Raw genomic sequence first — 19596 nt, 5'->3', positions numbered from 1 at the left:
GATTTCCTCCCTGGGATTTATAGGTTCTCTATCCCCAGAACTGTAGAAGCTTTTGGCACACCTGAGAAGGGTAATGGGTCAGGTTATGAGCTAGGACTTGAGCCAACCCAGCTTGTGCTTTAATCCCTGTTCTTCATTTCTTAGCCTGTGGCCTTGATCAAGGCACCTAATTTCTCTGAAACCTGATTTCTTCATTTGTAAAGTGGGGCTAGTAATAATGATGGGATGTGGCAATTGTGAGATTTTTATGAAGTAATACATGTAAAGCAGCTACTACCATGCCCAACACATAGCAGGTGATGAATAAGTCTTAGCTATTTTTATTTCTAGTTTAATGTTACAGTAATTTGATTTCCTAGGAGGTTTAAGATATTAGAGAATGATTTGGATGTTCAAATTCACACATTTGCCCACACACATTTGGAATGTGCTCACTGAGTCAATTAAAATCAGAATGATGCTTCTGAGCCACTTGTGAGCACAGGTTTCTGAATGTCTGCTTAAAGAATGGACACCAGAAAGGACAATAGAATCTTTAGAAGACAAGTCTATTTACTCAACGTCCATTGACTAGGCATTACCCGTTAGACACTGGGCAATGGCTCGGGAGACAAAGGTAAATAAAATATTGTTCTTGGCTCAAGATTTTATAGTCTAGTTACCCTATGGACATGTTAACAGAAGATTATAATTCTGTGTGAAAGTGCCATCGTGGCGTCTATGGGATTCAGATGGCAGCAAGGGGGACAGGAGAGGCCTCATGGAAGAAGCTTCTGAGCTAAAATTCAAAGAACAAGCAGGTGTTTTTCAGGCAAACAGGTGAGGGGAGGACATGCCAGGCAGAAGGAAGCATGCAGAAAGACACAGTAGTAGCTCAGCACTGCTCGAACATGAAGAACGAGTAGGAGGTAGTGTGGGGAGATGCAGCTGGACTGTTGGCTGAGCCACAAATGCCCCATAAGGTGTTCTGTTTAATCCTATAGGTGAGAGGGAGCCATTGAGAAATTTTGAATAAATGAGTCACCTGATCCAAATTGCTTGTTAGAAAGATAATCTGGTTGGCAATGTGTAGGATTAATTGGAGGCAGGGAGATAGATCAGTTATGAGGCTACTGCAAGTACCCAGTCCAGAGTTGATAAAGTCTGACCCAGGGTGTGGTGGTGAAGAGGAAGAGGAGGAAAGGCATGTGAATGGTATCGAGGAGGTAGGAACTGATACAGATGGACAGGCATTAATTATTATTTGAAGTCTAGTTTAGGTGTGCAGATCACGCCCAGTATGGACAGGAATCTGATGCATCTATTTGAAATCTCCTGTGATCTGCAGTGGGACTGATCCACATTATGGTTTTGTCTAGGAGGCCAGTGTTGGCCTGCTCATATTAGCTTCTTAAAGCTCTAAATAGTACCAGAGCTTCAGTCTTCCACGGTCCATTCTTGTGGATTGATATCTGGTTGTGTGAGTCAGCCTAAGTCAAGGTTGAGTGCCCACAGTCTATGGATCTTAGTTTATCATCAGAAAGAAATAGTGGACAATTCACAGTGTCTCTACAGATTTTGGTTTCTTGGAAACTCTAAATGAAAACTTCAGTCTGTGAGAGACCATATGTAAATATACTATCTACTGTCTACCCATTCATCTATCCATCCATACATCTGTCCACCCTTCATTGATTATCTTTGACTAGCCACAAAAGTCACCTGTGAGTTTTAACAGGTAATATGAATTAATTTACCAACCATTGTCATCATGAAAGAGTCAGGAAAATTCAAGTTCTAAATTTGGAAACATGTTTTGTCAAATTTAAAGTCCACAAAGACTGTTTATTTGCTTGCTCTCATAATGCAAATGTATTTGTTTATGTCCAGTATGCAATTTTGTCGACATGACATAGCATTTTGAACATATAAGGTCGTGTGTGTGTGTGTGTGTGTGTGTGTGTGTGTGTGTGTGAATAGAATGTTTCTTTTAAAAGGGTACTTGCTAATGAAGTAATTAGCAGGGACAAATATTTTTGTATATATGTGTGTATAAATACGTGTATGTATATGTGTGTGTATACTTATTCAATCTGATTCTTAATATATGCTAATCTCCATAGCACATGTAATATTAAAAGAAAATTTGGTAAGGCTTTAAATGTCCTACCATTGTGAATTCATTTTATATTCATTGTAATAGCATTGATCAAAATGAATTCATTTGGTATTCATGTAGATGTCACATGTACTTCCATAGGTGTTTCATTGTAAATTAGCATTTCTCAGAGGACACTTAAAATAAGTGTTACTGAAAGTCCTTATTACACATATTGCCGAGATTAGTACATTAAGGATCATGTACTTACATAGTACTAATGCATTTCTGCCACTTAAAATACTACATTACCCATTTCTGATATCTAGCAAATATCTAAGGCAATTTTGAGAATTACTGACATCCTAGAGGAAGTTGTACTTTTATGATTAAGCAGGTTGCCTATACCTTGCTCTGTTTTATTTTTTTAAGCTAGAGGTCCATTAGATACAAAAATGGGGATTAAAAATGAAATTTATATGATGACAACAATGGTTTTAAAATGATATTCATATAGTCAGACACCCAAAGAAAATAAAACCTTATCTAATTTTACTTTTGACCAGTCATGTTGTTTTAAAAAAAAAAGTGCAGTGAAGAATTTGTGGACCAGGCTATAGATTTGCCAAGAAAACATTGAACTCTTGGATATTCCATTTTTGAGCTTGACTTATCTCAGAAGCAACAAACAAATATAAGCAAATGAAGGCTCATCCATAGTTGCTATTTATACCCTTCTTTTAACTTGCCCATCATCATTTGGGGCATAAATTTTGCTATGATCATAATGGACATTGGGAGGAAATAGCAGTGGCTCACCTGGGTGGCAGTTGGTTATAGGGTAGTTCATGAGTAAGTGAAGAGAGAGTGTTTTGGGCTCTTGTCAGCTGCCTGAGATTTCTGACAGAGAAAGGGGGAAGGTTTTGGTGCAAGGCGTGGCAGTGGCAAATGGGCTTGCAGATCAACCAGGTGAAACTTTGGGATTTATCAGGATATTTCAAGTGCTGGTTGGGATGTCTATTTTAGAGTCACCCTTCAAAAAGATGTAAAATATGCTTTGAAAAACAGGGTTTCCCAGTACAGTGGTGGCGGGAATTGAAAAATTGGTACAGTTAGTATAGAAAACAGTATGGAGATTCCTCAGAAAATTAAAAATAGAATTACCTTACCAGCAATTCCACTTTTGGGTATCAATACAAAAGGATTGAGTCTCAGAGAGGTATTAGCACTCCCATGTTTATTGAAGCACTAATCACAATAGCTGAGATATGGAAGCAATGTAAATGTTCACTGAGGAATGAATGGATAGAGAAAATGTGGTACATACATACAGTGAGATATTATTCAGCTTCAAAAGAAGAGGGAAATCCAGTAATATTCAACAACATGGGTGCGTCTTAAGGACATAATACTAAATGGAATAAGCCAGTCACAGAACAAATACTGCATGATTCCACTTATATGAGATATCTAAAATTGTCAAACTTACAGAATCAAAGAGTAGAATTATGGTTGCCAAGGGTGAGGAGGGGGCAGGGGGAAATGGGGTGTCACTCATTAAGGAGCATTACGTCTTAGTTAAGCAAGATAAATTCTAGAGATCTGCTGTACAACACTGCACCTATAGTTAGCAGTATAGTATTGTACCCTTAAAAAACTTGCAAGTGTTCTTACCACAATAAAATAAAATTTAAAGCAAGAATAGGGTTTTTCAATAAAAAGCTGTGCACTGAAGGGATTGAAGGTCACACAAGGGGGAAATGGAGTTCTTCCAAGACCTGCCCAGTCATAGATTGTAGGTCCAATGTTCTTTTTTCTTTTTAGATTCATTTGTTTTGTCTTCCTCTCTGCACGGATTTTCCACTTGCTGTCCACACCTGGTACCACATTGAAGGGCTGTCCCCTCAGCCATACTGTCAGGAGACAGCACCTTATTTGGTGCTGACTCAGTGGGAGCCAACTTTCCAGCAGGCTACCAACTCACACCTGCAGAATTTGCAGGCACATCCGTTTTGCAAACACACAAAATGGGTAATTGGGCACACAAATGCCTATTTGCATTGCAATTTGGCATTTGTATACACAGTGATGGATTTTTTCATGTGCAAATGTAGGGGATGCAAGTGCAAAATAGATGTCCTCAAGAAGGAGGGGTGCCTTAAAAAACATATATATCTTTTCAGAAACCTGCTAGAATTTTGAGGAGTGCCAGGATAATAGGTAGGTAGATGGATCTAGTTTACTTTTCTCCCCCCATTCAGGGGATGTCCTGAGAGAACACAGTTCATTTGTTACATTTTGAAGAAAGGCTACTTTTTTTCCAATTAGTCAGAGGGAAATCCAGGGTTTTTCCACCCTAATCAAGGACTTTTCTAAACTATCATCGAGTCAGCTATTACTTCAGCTCTAATAAAATGTGAGTTTTTACATCCTTGGAGTGTCTGACATTTTATGATGAGTGCCAGGCTTTGGCTTTGAGGTGCATTGTTCTGTTCAGTGTTAAAGTTACACACACAAACACACTAAGATATTTGGAACCATCGATTTTTGTAACTAATCGGAATGATGCAGAAAAGAATCAGGATGGCCCCGGACAGGGAATGGATGCAGAGTATCCGGGTACTCCATGTATTCCAGCTCATTCTCTGGTTCCTTTGTTCCTTCTGTCTGCCCTTGGCACTGTAAGCCTCAGTGTTGCTCACTCATCATGTCCAGAGGGGCTCAGACGAAGAGCATCCTCCCGCCTAAGGGATCCTTGGCTATGGCCCAGGACCATGCCCTTCTTCACTGGTCACTGACACGTCCCAGGCCCCTGGTTCCACAGCAGAGTCCTTATCTTCCTCTGATGCTGTTTGCCGATGGGAACTTGCAGGACCACTTTGTGGCTCTTTTGGATGCTGGCTTTCCTGCCTGGATGTGGCTTCAAGTCCTTCCTTTGTTTTGGCAGCACCGTGATGCTCTGTGGAATCCGCTTCTAGGAGAGCCTGACCTGTGGCCAGGAGATGGTTCAGACATACATTCTGTCTAACTCCTCTGGGTATCAGATCGGGGCTTCGTCCCTGGCTCTCCACGTCTTCCTCTGAACATTCTTTTTGTGAGCCCACAGGCTCTTATGACTTCCACAGTTGCCTGCAGTCTGTCCTGCACCACCAGCTTATGTTTGCCCGGTTTCACTGTGCTGTCATTATCTCGAATTTAACATACCCAAACCAGATTTGGTTTTCTCTTAGTTTCCTCCTCCTTGTATTTGACTTTCTGTACCAATCTGTCCACCACTCCCAGCTTTTGCATCCTCATTGATATCTTTTTTTCCCCCTCCCACTCTCATCCCAAGGGCCATTAAATCTTGTTGAGGCTTCATTTGAGATGTCTCTCAGGTCCTAAGCCTTTCTCTATGCTACAGCCACCACCGTCCAATCTTCCTATGACTGGATGGTAGCAGTATTTATTGTCTGAGATGTCTCTTTGTTTGAGAATCATTGATCAGCTGCCTCCTGCACATTCCCTACTGGGGATTGAGCCTACAACCCGGGCATGTACCCTGATCTGGAATCAAATTGTGACCTCCTGGTTCATAGGTCATTGCTCAACCACTGAGTCACTTCTGCTGAGCATACTCCAGACTTTCTTCTTCTTTTGCCCCTCCCCCGCGTCCCCTGACCCCATGCCTCTCTCTTACCTGCTTCTGCCTTTTATTATGTCGATATCCCCACTTGGAATGCCTCCCCCCCATATTTATCTAAATCCCCAAACAGCCCTTGAGGTCCTCACAAACCGCAGCTATTTAAATGATCCTAGCCCAACACACGTTTTGCCGATTCTGAATCCTACAGCATTGAGAGCCTTATACCAGTGGATCTCCATGGATCAAGCATTTCCTAGAATTCTATTTTCAGCTCTTGCACTAGACTAGAATCTCCGTAAGGGTGGTCACTGTACTTTATAATTTTGTGTCTTTTGCAATACTTAGCACACTGCTAGTTATATGAGAATGGCTCTTTATTCTTCTTGACTTTGTCTTCACAACTTGGAGGGCTGGAGCTAGAAGAGAAGGCTAAAGAGTGAGTAGAGGAGGGTAGTCGTGAAACTCCCTTAAATATTCTCTATTTACAATGCTGCCAGCACACCAGGTTATTATGATTGTTTTATTTAAACCCCGTTCCTCCCCTCTCCTCCTCCTCCAGAGTAACAAGGGCCTAATGGGCTTCATGTATAAGTGCCTATTTTTATTAAAGACAAGTGTAATCTTTTGTAGCCCAAATGTCCCTATCATAAATGCTAACGGAGAAAAATATTAGGACTCATTTATTTATGAACCTGTTAATAATGAGGTGCAGTTATGAAAAAAAGCTTCCTCAGCAAAAGCTCCTGAACAAACAATGCACACTGGGGAGAAGAAGCTAGTTAGCCTTCCTGACTTAGATAAAGCTATGGAGAAATGACAAGTGCCAGTAATTAGCGCAGCCTCTTCAACAAGATAACCCTATACATCTTTGTCTATTTCAATCACCGAAGACTCCGATTCCGTGTAAAATTAAACCTGGGATGCCATCAATTTCTGTTAACCTCTTTATATTGTTCTGTGTTCATGCCTATGTGATAGATAGATTTTGTCATTTTATTACATGGTGACATCTCTACAGACACGTGACCTAAAAATCTGTTTGCTCCTCAGCAAAGTATTCTTAATCATCCCCTGGTATGGGGATGACTTACAACCAGGGGACTAGATTTATTCCTGCATCCCATTGGTGAACTCCTAGTCTGAAGAACTTGACACTGTTTGGGTTACCCTGCATTTGGCTGCTCACCCCAAAGTGTCCCTTTCCCAAATAATGTAGTTAGAATAGTAATCAAGGTCTAGATTCTGGATCAGGCTGCTTATTATATTCACATATCTATTAATACAACTGTGATTTGAAACATCTTCTCCCTCTGTATTTATTTCCTTCTTTTCACTCTGTACCAGCCTCTAGACTATTTTAAAGGCTCCCAACTCACCACAACTTCAACAGCTAGTTTGAATCTGGGCTGTTTTGAAATTTTACTGCTTAATATCCTGTGTTGCCAATAGGCTTTTATTCATTCATTCATTATTGCAAGAAATATTACTGTAGGTGAAACCTTTATTGTAGGATATCATCCAAATTTGGAAATGATAACAATTCACAGTTTAACTTTGGCTACAGGTCTATCTCCAGTAAGTCAAGTGTAGACACGTGATGAAGCCTGTAGAGCCAATGAGCATGGCGAGCTTTGAGCTGTCCTACCGGGCACTGGCCCAGGTTGGCATGTTGTTGCTGTATGAGGCAGCTTGGACTAGCGCATAGGGGAACATGACCTAACATAGAAGAAAAGTGGGTAGAGCTCTCCCCATCCCAACATGCTCTCCATTCCCTACTCCCCTTCTCTAAATTCCTTCCAGATTTTACTTCAGTAAGATGTTTTCTATCACCTAACTTTGCCCAGGTCTGCATTACCTTCATCCTCTTCCTAGGAATCTCACGTCTCTGGATGAATAATAGTTTTGTTTTAATGCGCTTCTCCCACCTTTTCTTAACTCTGTTGTACTGTGTTTTTTTTCTTTCTTTTCTTTTTTCCATTCAGGAGACAATAGCACATGCTTAATACTATGGTGAGAAGGGCACCAAAATTCAGCTTCTGTAAACTTCTTATGTTGAGCCCTGATTGCAATGGGTCCCTGGGAAATATTATAAGCTATCATTTAAATAGATATTTATACAATATTTTAAGACACACATTATCTAGCCAATAGAGCAAAACAGCTCACAACAAGTAAATGGACTAAAGCACATTTAGACAGTGTTTGAAAGCACTGGTTGCTTTGTGGTACCCGGTGAGGGAGCCGTTCAGACAGATGCTGTTTATCAAGGAGACTGTTCCGAGTCTTTACCTTGTTTCTGTGATTGTTTTCCATGACCTGCAGCGTTGCCCTCTGGCTTAGATAGAAAGGGCCATTGAGTGAAAGTCACTCTGATCTTTAAATTTGTGAAGTTTTCGGTGGTTGAAAGAGGTAGTGATAGAGAGAAAGAATGGCAGAAAGAAAATGAGAAAATAGGCAAGAAGATCAGAGAAAAAGGACATTGATACTTTGGAAACAAAGAAACGTGACCTCTGTATCTATTCTGAGCTAAAAAGCAGTGTGTATCTCCTTGGGAAAGACATACCAAAATGTGCTCTTTGCTTGTAAGTGACTATGACTGGGGCTATTTGGATTACTAGCCAGGCCCTTGAACACCGTATCAATCAAATCATTAGAGGAAACCCCAAATTGGCACATCTATGAATTTTATTTGAGAGCTTCATGAGAAAAACAACAAGAAAAGAAATAATTTTTAGAGGGAGCTGCTATCCAACTTACATTCCTAAATATTGAAAAGTTCACAGAATAGAATGTTCCAAGTCATATTCAAGTTGTCCTTTGCTCAGTTCAGGCTCTTCCTACTTCCTGTTGTTTTTGGTGATCCCCATTTAAAACTCCCAGGGCTGGACCTCTATAATTGGGGCGCCATTTCTGCCTAGCCCCTGCCTTTTCCTCTCCTTCCCTTCGTTTCTCCCCTATGACCTGAGTTTTAACTTTCTTCTCCAGACACCTTCCAACTTTTCAGGTGTGTTCTGAGTGTCCCTACCCTAATAAAAAATAAAAGGAAAGAAAGAAAGAAAGGAAGGTCTCCTGTGGTTTAATTTTCATTATTTTTAGGTGTTAAGTTTTAGATTAGCGCACCATGTCTTAAACCACTGTATTAGAATGCTGCTTGACTCACTTCCAAATTGAAGACCTTTTAAAAAAATTGAAGCAGTCCAATAATTTTAAATCACTCTACACTGTGCATTGCAATTTAAAATTATTGGAGTGCTTCAAATTTTTATAAGCCCTTGAATTTGGAAGTGATCAAGGTTCTAGGCATACTCAGTGTAGAGCAATTTAAAATTATAAGAGCTGTCAAATTTTTATATAAGCACTTCAGTTAGAAAAGGGATTTGGGTTCTGGGCATGTGCAGAGAAGAGCCATTTAAATTATTAAAAGTACTTCATTTTTTTCCCCCCCAAGCACCTGATTTTGGGAGAGTTTTGGTTTGTGCAGCCTGACGTGACAACTTCCTTTGAGAGAGTCTGTGTAAAGAGACGTTCAGTTTTTCTAATAGGGGATGTGAAGCAGGCAGCGGCTTTCTAGGGGTGACCTGGAGGACACCAGGAGAGGGTGTTACCCCGAACAACTCTATGGCTTGGAATCTTGTCACTATACAGTTGTTTTTTTGGGGTAAAGGTGTTTCCAGAAGGCCCCTGTTAGAATGCTGATTTCTCACAATAAATCGCTGATACATTGATAAGACTAATGTATCAATGAAGAGCATGGCCCTGGGGGACTGATGCTCACACACATTTTGGTGGAAAGGATGGGAAAGGCAGGTCTCTGACACAAGCCCTGTCTCCTGGGGAGATGGGTAAGGGCCTGGGCACACAGCGTGGGGCTTCTGGGTTCCTCGGGCTGCAGCTGAGAATATTGCTGGTGGCCCCCGAGTAGGAAGTGGCCAAGAGCATAGAACTCTCTTTGTGTGTCAGGATTTCACTGGGCATCCATCCCCTCTCCCTCTTAAACTAATCATTCAAAAAGGTGGATTCTCTGATACTTTTAATGTTCATTTGCATTATGGCTTGCCCGGGATATCAATTTTCTCTTTTCTCAGAAGTGGAATATTATTCATCTGAAGCATTTTAAGGGGAAAATTGAAAGGAAGGTAGAATCGATAGGTTCAGCTATAAGGTTGATTTTTCTTATTTTATCTTTTGGTTGGGAATTTCGGTGATGTGAAAGAAAAAGAAGGGGATAAATCTAGCAAAATGAAAATAATGTTTCCCTCTCAAAGGTTTATTTACAATAAAAGGAAAGGGAAGATAAATGATGTAAAATTTAGGCGCTTTACAATTGTGATTTGTATTAATTTCTCACAGCCATGAGACTTGGGTGACTGTTTCAAATATTTACCTTCACAAGAAACATGTAGGTCATGTTGCCATATGTGCCTGTGACGTTTGGAAAATGTTTGTGGGTCCTCCAGTTTCTTAAAGGGGAGGTGGCTTTAAATCAGGAAACTTGAACATGAAAAAAACACACCACGATTTATTTCTCTGAACTTCTTCAGAGGGATGCTGCTTCCCTTTGAAAGTTGAGACCCTCCTTGTTGTAAAGTGTGAAGCCATTCTAGTTTTATTTATCTGTTAAAGCATGAGGTGAAACTTTGAAGGGCTCCATATTTATCATTTTCTCTCCCAGGCACACAGCCAGGGCAGGGGACCAGCAGATACCCTGCCATCCCACAGAACCCAGTGCTCGGGGCCACCCTCTTAGTGGCTGCAAGTGAAAGGCACCCCCTTCCTTCTTTCCCCTTGGAACTGAGCTGATGTTTGGAAACTGGAAACCACTTCACTTGGTAAACTGTTTGTACTTCCTTAGGGAGTAACAAGAGGCATGCTTATGTCCGAGCCTTTGTTAGAAGTCATTTGGCGGCTGTGGGAGTGGATCCAGTGGTGGTGTCTAGGCTGTGGGCACAGGCCAGTGTGGGGCTCGCCAGTCTTTGTCCCTCCCATGATGGCATGAGAGGTCGTTTCAGAGTCAGCAATGCAAGGACAACTTTCTGCGTCTATTAGGCCGCTGTCATACCATCACATGAGTCCAAGAGTTAACACGTTAATAAGCATATTAATTACTTAAACCACCATCTGTTTACTGAATATGAGTCATTGTGTTAGGTACTAAAAGATATACAGCTAAAAAAGAAATAGTCATTCTCAAGGAATAGCAGTAGACAGACGTACACAAATGGCTGGAATATTAGGTATATTTTATTATAATGTATTTTTAAAGTCTATATAAAAATGATAAAAGACATAATATACATTCCATATTATTATTATCTATAGTAATAAAAACATAATATGCTAATTAGACCGGACAGCCGAACAACCTTCCGGACGTCCTTCCGGACGACCTTCTGGATGAAGCTGGGGCTGCGAGGGCCGAGGCAAGACACCGCAGCTGCGAGGGCCAAGTCCCTTGCATGAATTTCGTGCATCGGACCTCTAGTTTTTTATGTTAGGCCTGACCCATTGTAGTATTCCCGCATGGAGCATACTTGTTGCACCAGCCATATTTGCTCAATAAATAAGCACTAATTAACTGTAAAAAGTAGGAGGAATACAAACCAAATACTTGAGCAGGGCTTCTCACAGTTGGGCAACATGGAAATAACCTGGAGGCTCCTAAAAAGTGCTGACTCCCCAGGGCCTCATTCCTTGGGATTTGGGTTTAAGTAGACCACTAAGTCAGCGTTTTTAAAATCTCCCCAACTTTGAGAAGCACTTTCCTGGGGGACCTCAGAGTGGGTGAGCAACGAATGGCACTTGGGGAGCAAGCAGGGGCTATTTTCCAGAGGAGGGAATGTTGGAGCCTGGAGCAAGGGTCTGATTTAGACAGGATTGGATGGGGGCTGGGAGTAGAGGAAACAGCATCCTCAGGAGAGGGCACACCATGGGCCAGGGCAGAAGCAGGAGAGTGTATAGGATGTGCTGCCAGAGTCACAGCCTGGGGTGACCCCTTCCTCTGTAAAGTGAGAAGGTGTAGTGGAAAAAAAAAAAAGAAAGGGGGGCTGAAATAATGGGTCAAGGTCAGATTGTGAGGGAACTACTATACTTCTCCAAAAAGTCTGAATTTATTCTGCACGTGCTGATGAACCATTGGAGATTTGGAAGCTGACAAGTGGCATGATGAGACCTTCATATTAGTTAAACATGGGTGCATTATGGAGAATGAACTAGAGATGGGGAAAACTGGAACGAAGAAAATCATCTGGGGAGCTATGGCTTCCAATGGACTTGGGGAGGAGGAGGCAGATCTGTGCTAGACCAGTTTGGCTGGGAGTGTTTGGAGGAGAGTGGATCTGGGAAACATGTGTGAGATAGCCTTGAATAGACCAGGGTACAGTCCATGAACATCCAGAGGGAATACAAAAGGAGCAGTTTCTGAAAGAGACAACGGTGTAGGCAGGGCTGCCATACAAAAGGGTCTGAATGGGTACCTGGTACTGGTCCAGAGCTCAAGGGCAGGAGTCAGCCTACTGTGTAGAAGTCACGACCCAGAACCCCTTCTTTCTCATCCTTTGGGCCTTTGTTTGCTTTTCCTTTCATCCATGTCACTTGAAACAGGTGCACACTTTGTTTAACTGCAGGCATCCAAGGCCAGTGTTCTATTTTTGATCACCAAAGCTGCCGTTTTACTAGGGGCATCTAGAAGAAGGCCATTTGCAGCTCTTACACCTTCCTTGAAAATGAAAGTTTTGAATAAAAGCCAGTCATAGAATTAAGTCAGGGCAAAGTGGTGTCAGGGGTGAAATTCAAAAGACAATACGTAATAATTGGTTTTAAAACAGGTGCCAGATGAATCATAAGGTCAGCTACATGGAAGGAAAAAGCTCTCTCAAGAAGATGTTGGGGCTAAGGCTGCAAGGGGCGGTCAGAAAACAAATCGTGGTTGAGCCTCCGCGAGAGACCCGCCTGGGAAACCGCTCACATTTCCAATGTGTCTGAAAACGCTCAGTGAGGAGAAAGAGATCGGGCTCAACCAGCCATTTATAGCTTCCCCAGAAAGCTCTTTCCACTATGTCTAAAGTCACTACGTCGTTTCCTCCAGAGAACCCCTGGGTCAGAGAGAAGGAAGACAGGGCCTTAGGAAGTCAGAATGTCAATGTGTCTGCTGCAAACCAGGGGTCCCTGAGGGGAGTAGCTTTGGGAGGCAAGCGTGAGATCTTAGCTATTTAGAGCTGAGAGGGAGAAGAAATATTGTCTTACACCCCAACTTCACAGTGGTGGGCACTGAGGCCAGGATGTGTGGGGACTTGCTCAGGATCAGCAGGTAAGTAGCAATGGGGTTGGTGGTACAACCAACGAGGCCCCAGCTCGTCCACCTCCCTGTTGCCCCAGGACTCAGTGCCTGGATGAGTGACTGCAGGATGGGAGCAAGACAAATCCTATTCATTAAAAAATCTTCTTTCTGTTCTTTTACTCCTTTGTTCCACTTTTGATCGGTAGCTTTTACGCTGTTTCATTGACCAGAAGCGCAAATTTCAGATGGCATTTGGAGTTGGGGTGCAAAGAATTAAAATAGAATTTTCCAATAAGAAACATATGTATAGTCATTGCCCAGTCATGGGTTGCCTCTACTCCTGTGGCTTCCCACTTTCCTCCTTGTGCCCCTTTTGTTACATGGGTAGAGAGCTGTGTTGATGATTTTTTGTTCTATGAAAATGTTTGCATGAACAATGCTTACCTCTTAGGGCTCCTCATACTCATGCTCTTTTCTTCTGAGCATCACCCCTGCTGCATTATGTACGGCTGCCCCTGCCATGGTGAAGGGCATAGGGGACACAGGCAGATCTCAAGCTGACCCATTTGTTCCCTCTTGGAAATCTGCAATTGGGACATAAGCGTCTCCTTAGCTAGATCTGGAGGGTCATGGGAACTAGTGCAGTGGGCTCCGGGTGGTTGCTGCTGAGAGCACAATCTTCGGGGGCTGGTCTGCCAGGGCTCACACGCCAGCTTCACCGCTCCCAGCTGTATAACCTGAGGCATGTCCTGTCTCTGCCCCAGTTTCTACAGGTTAAAAAACAAATAATAATCCTACCTAATAATAGACAAATATGCAAATTGACCGCACCTTCACTACGCCCAAGCCATGCCCACCAGCCCAAGCCATGCCCACCAGCCAAAGCCATGCCCACCAGCCAATCAGGGTGAGTATGCAAATTACCCAAACAAGATGGCAGTTAATTTGCATACGCTGAGGGAGGGAGGAGTGAAGACTGAAGACAACTTAGAAGTAAGAGGGAGGAAAAGCGGAAAGCAAGGTGGCTTCCAGAGAGAAAGCCCAGGCGGGGCAGGGGGGGCACAGCGGTGCGCGGGTGCAGGCGCTGCGGCCACAACGGCGGCGGCGGCGGCAGCGGTGGCGGCGGCAGCGGCAGCGCACGCGGCTGCAGCGGCCCCTTGCAGGATTCTTCCTGCAAATGGGCTACTGGTAAATAATAATAGTAAAAGAAATAATAAATGAATAATATAGATGAATGAATGAATCTATACTAATAAAAGGGTAATATGCCAATTAGACTGGATAGACCAGACATCTTCTGGATGTCCTTCTGGACAAAGCCATGGTGGCAGGGGCCGAGGCAGAGGTGGTTATGGGTGATCAGGCAGGCAGGCAGAGTGGTTAGGGGTGATCAGGCCGGCAGGGAAGAGCAGTTAGGGGCAATCAGGCTGGCAGGGGAGAGCAGTTAGGGGCAATCAGGTCGGCAGGGGGAGTGGTTAGGGACATCAGGCAGGCAGGCAGAGGGGTTAGGGGCAATCAGGCAGGCAGGCAGAGGCAGTTAGGGGCGATCAGGCAGGCAGAGTGGTTATGGGCGGTCAGGCAGGCAAGCAGAGTGGTTAGGGGCAATCAGGCAGGCAGGCAGGTGAGCGGTTAGGAGCCAGCAGTCCTGGATTGTAAGAGGGTGAAGGCTGGACTGAGGGGACCCCCTTCCCCCATGCTTGAATTTCATGCACCAGGCCTCTAGTAATAAATAAATGACAAAAATAATTTGTGTTAAATAAGTTATGTATTATGTGGCTAGCAGCTATTCAAATGCTGCTATGATTATTGTTAATACTATGAGTAGTAGTATTTGTACCACCATCATTATGGTGCCTTTAGTATAGTGTGTGAGGAAAGACAGCAAAGGAAGTGGGGTTGTAGACAAAAACAGGGAATACACAGATATAAAGAGAGAAACATGGTCAAATCTCTTTTACCAAGTAAGAGAGAAATATAAATATGGAGAGAATAAGAGTTTGGAGTTTGACGCCTCTCCCGCCCACATTTCTATTATCTCTTGAGGCCTAAATATACTTCTCCCCCATGGGTCCTCTGAGCTCCTTCTCTAATAAAACTTCTCCCCTGAGTTTCTTTGAATGAGGGTTTGTTCTACGTGACCAGAGGAGTTCCAAGGAAGAAGCAAGTGAAATCATGAAGGGATGAAAACTGCCAGCCAGCCATCTCCTCCTTGTACGTCTTGCCTCCCAAGGGCTGTGTCCTGGCTTAGCTCATTCTCCATGCTCAGGCTGCTCTCTGCCAAAACCCGTTTTGGGTAATTCCATTTAAGTCAGCAAGGCCTGATCTCAGGGCAGCAAGTGTGGCCGTTGTGGTGAGTCCTTTGAGCTGTAAGATGTGGCCACAAGCCACTGCTTACCTCCTGGAAAGCAGTAGTAGCTCCATCAGAGAACGTGTGTCTTGTTCAAGCTTGTATCCCCATCCCCTAGCAGAGTACCTGGCACACAGGAGGGCTCTAGGAATACTGGCTGTGGAATGCATAAAGAAGCACTGTGGCCTGATGTCCAGGCTGTAAAGACACAGGAAGTCAGAGAAGGAAGCTGCAGCCCTGGGGCTGGGGTAGGGGGTGGGAACTACTCGTTCCATGTTTGCATGTTAATATCTCTGATGGGAGTGTCTTGTGGAAAAACTTTTGGAATGTAAATTTGGTCGCTCCATAGCCCCATCCCTTAGACCTCCTTTATTCTCTTGGTCAATTGCTATTTCAAAAATTTCCCCAAAAAATCAAAATGGAAAAATCAGGACTTGCACATAAATAAACTTACTGCTTTAGATTTTATCATTCATTTTAAAATTAATTAAATGAATTTCATAGTGGGTTGGGGTTTTACTGTTATCTTTATAGTGCACAGGGTGCCTCTAAGCTTTTAATGAATGGAGATTCATTTCTCCTTACCTTTGCTTCCTGCTGAAGAGGAAGGGCAGGTGTGAAGAAAATCTTGACCTAGACATTAGCCTTCATCTTCCTAGACTTGCCTAAGGGGTGCTATTTTAGACATTTAGCCACGAGTACTGCACAGGCCCCAGGAAAGGGGGATAGAGGTGACTCCTGTCAGAAGGGGGCTGGCTGTGAATAACCGGTCCTGTGAGTTCTCACTGAATACCAGCCTTGTTATCCCAGATTTGGTTTCTAAGGATTTGGAAGGAGTTTTATTTTTTTCAGAAACACATTGATCCCCGCGCTGGACTTCTAAGCATGATCTCATTTGAACACTGTAAGTGCGCCTCCCAGGCCGGCGTGTCGGGGTCATTGCGGCAAAGCCCATTCCCATAATTGAATATAATCCCACTGATACTTTGCATCTCTTCTGGTCAGGAAAATGGAGGCAATTTTCAGCACTTGCCTTCGTCTCATTACTTAGCAAGTACATGCACGTAGGCAAAGAGGGAAAAAAATGGAGCAGAGATTTCTGTAACGTGGCCCCTGGCCTCTGGAGTCTCTCTCCACCAGCCTGTGCACAGCGATCACGTCATGCACCCGACACAGATGTGTAGATAGAGAGAGAGGCTGAGGGGAAGGACACGGGCCCGTTCAGAGCCCATTTCAGGCATGAAGAATGAGAGTGGCCCATCGCCTGTCCCCACCTCTGGTGACATGCTTCACAGGGACACAGCCAGTCCCAGCCGCCTCCTTTTTCCCTTTAACTGAAACTTCCCTCCTTGAAGGTTTCACTTCAGACACTGCTTTCCCTAAACCTCTCCTTGACTAGAATCATGCTAATGTTGACAGTTCTCCCCCCTCCCCCAGCCCCTTTGTTACATCCTGCAACCAAGAGAGAGTGTGAGGTGAGCTTGTCGGAGGAGATGAAAGATGGCAAGCAATGGGTGTTTGGGGACCCGTTCTTTGGTGACATGGACTCCGCAGTCCTTTTTTCACCCCCGTCCTCGCTCCCTCTCTCGCCTTCTCCCTCTGCCTCGCTCCCCCTGCTCTCCCTCTCATTCTCTCTGAAATGGTGTGTGCCTCCCGTAATTTACATAATACTCTTCTGACACCTTTACTTTAGTCATCAATCACGGTACCTTCTCTCAGTCTATCTTTTGTCTGAGCATGTCTCTTCTTTATCAGGCCATGCACAAAAGATTAATTTCACAGTTTTTCTCTCTTCTTTCTTTCCTTGCAAGATACAAAGCTCATGAAATGACAGAAGCAAGATAATGAAAACAACAATGCAAGCAATTTTTTTTGTTCTTGCAGGTTGGATCTCAAGATACTTTTTCTACCTCATTGTGTGCCATCTGTCTTAGAAAAAGTCTGCTCTGTGTTTTTTTAATACCTTTCTGATGCTGCTCAGTAGACTACCTGGGGTGGGGGTGGGGAGATTACATATTTAAATCAGGTCAGAGGCTTTGGTTTTGAAAATCTTTGTAACAATTAAAGCAAGGAGCCCATCTCTAATGGAGGCATGGACTACTGCACAATGCCCACGCCCCAATTAATATTAATGAGATTTATGCTTAGCCGATTTATGACATTTGATTGACTCACCCAACCACCCTTCAACCTGTCTTATAAAGTGAAATATATGGCAAAGAAGGCCTTATTTGCATATGCATATGTTCTTAATATTAATTAGGCTAATGGATCTAAGGACTTGGAGACAATTTGGGCACTGGCAAAGGGGGGAAAATGTGCCACCCACAAAACAAAAGTGTTCCATGTCCTGTCCCTGCACTTGAACAAAAGAAGTCGAACTGAAAGAAAAAAAAATAGCTCGTGCCAGTATTCCCTCTTTTCCTTCTACTTTACAGGAATCATAGTTTTATAAAAGCAGAATATTTACCATGGGCGTTAATATTATTTATCTTCTTTCTTCCATATAAATTGGAAAAGGCTAAATCGTTTATGGAAAAGTATAAAATAAGAGCCTAGTTCAACTGTATATCGGTGGCCATAGGTCAGGTCTCTCCATCAGCCGGGGGATGCTGAGGCTTTAGGAGGATGCAGTGTCTCCCAGGGACACGTGTGGGATACAGGACAAGGGGCTATGTCAGGGGAAGTGTTCCCAAGGACATCTGCTTCAGCAGGGTCAGCGATGGAGTCGATTTCCACAGTGGAGTGGCTGGGACTTCGGCTTTGATGTCGTCTAATTAAACCTGGAGAAGAGAGTCAAAATACATGCGTTTTGTTGTTGGACTTGGGAGCAACACCACATACTCTGATCTTTTTCCTTTCAGACCATCCTTTAAAACCAAACTGTGATGATCTTTGATGTCAACTGTATAAGAAAAAACATTTCTGTATCAGCTCACCCTTTATATGTTAAAGGACATTAAAACCAGGTAACCATCAGGCGTTGGACAGCTTTAAGGTGAGTAATAACCATCATAAATAATAACAGTGCCTGTTACTTGAGTGCTTATTCTATACCAAATATTATGGAAAGAATTTTCCATTTTCTGTCTTATGTCAGCTCTGTAAAGTTTAGATTTAGATCCCCATTCCAGAAATGCCTACTCCAGTGAATTGGACCTCAGGGAGATTATGGGACATGCCCAAGACCACACGACTAGGCCAGTATTCAGAACTGGGTGGATGGTGACTCACGTGTGATTTTTTTCCCTTGGCCTTTTAAGGTCAGGATCACTCAAGGATATTGTGGAATGCAAGTAACTCAGCCTTGAGTCGTCAAAACAGCAACAAGTACTATAGGAAGCGGGACATACTGTGCTTCCTTTGAAGACAGCCAATGGCTGGGCTCACTCCAAGATGTTCAAGTAAATAGTTACATTCAATAGTAGAAATAATTATTTGTTGCCACACAGATAAAAGAAAGTGAGATATGGAAGGACATTTGATTAATTGGCGGGTGAATAAAGTGCTTTACAACAACATAATATTTATTTGTATTTAACTTTCATGAAAACTCTTATGGAATAAATTCTTTTTGGACAAAAATCTTTCAGAGTTTGCTAAGAGGGTGAGAGACAGAGAGAGAGAGAGAGAGGGAGAGAAAGAGAGAAGAGTGGGACACATTGGTGGGGACTGGATGAGGCTTGTGCTGGGGGAATTGAAGGTGGTAACATTAGAGACCAGAAATGGAGGCCTCCAGAGCCAGGAATGGACCATGGATTCTTCTATGTCAAGTCCCTACCCATTCCCTGAAACCTGGTGGCTAGATGTTAGAATCCAGGTGGATTTTACCTTCTGATAAAATTTCTAGTGAGTATTATGAGCTGCCACGCCCCTCAACTAGCTCCTAATCCAGATCTGTAGGTCTCATGGGAACATGCATTTGGGAAGAGGGGAGTGGGCGGAGCAGGAAATAGTGAAGAGACATTGGCGAGGAGAGAAGAGGAGACCCCTTCTTCCCAGAGGTCCGCGGCTTGAGTTCAGCACTTACAGGACTGGTGGGGACCAATATGACAAGTCCTTTTCTCTGATAACCATTTATTCTGCCCAAACTTGTTACTTTCTTTTTTTCATTATCTCTACTGCTGAGAATGCTTTGACTGCATTGTAATGATGTGACAGGTAGTAAAAGCCTGTGTATGAAGAAATCATGGAGCTGATACACTTTATTCTCTCCTCACATTAAAAAGATGTTCATTAAACAAGGGCTTGTTTGCAGAGAGACAGTAGGA

Source organism: Cnephaeus nilssonii, assembly GCF_951640355.1.
Source record: "Cnephaeus nilssonii genome assembly, chromosome: 15".
Lineage (NCBI taxonomy): Eukaryota > Metazoa > Chordata > Mammalia > Chiroptera > Vespertilionidae > Cnephaeus > Cnephaeus nilssonii.
Note: the sequence above shows the minus strand (reverse complement) of the source record.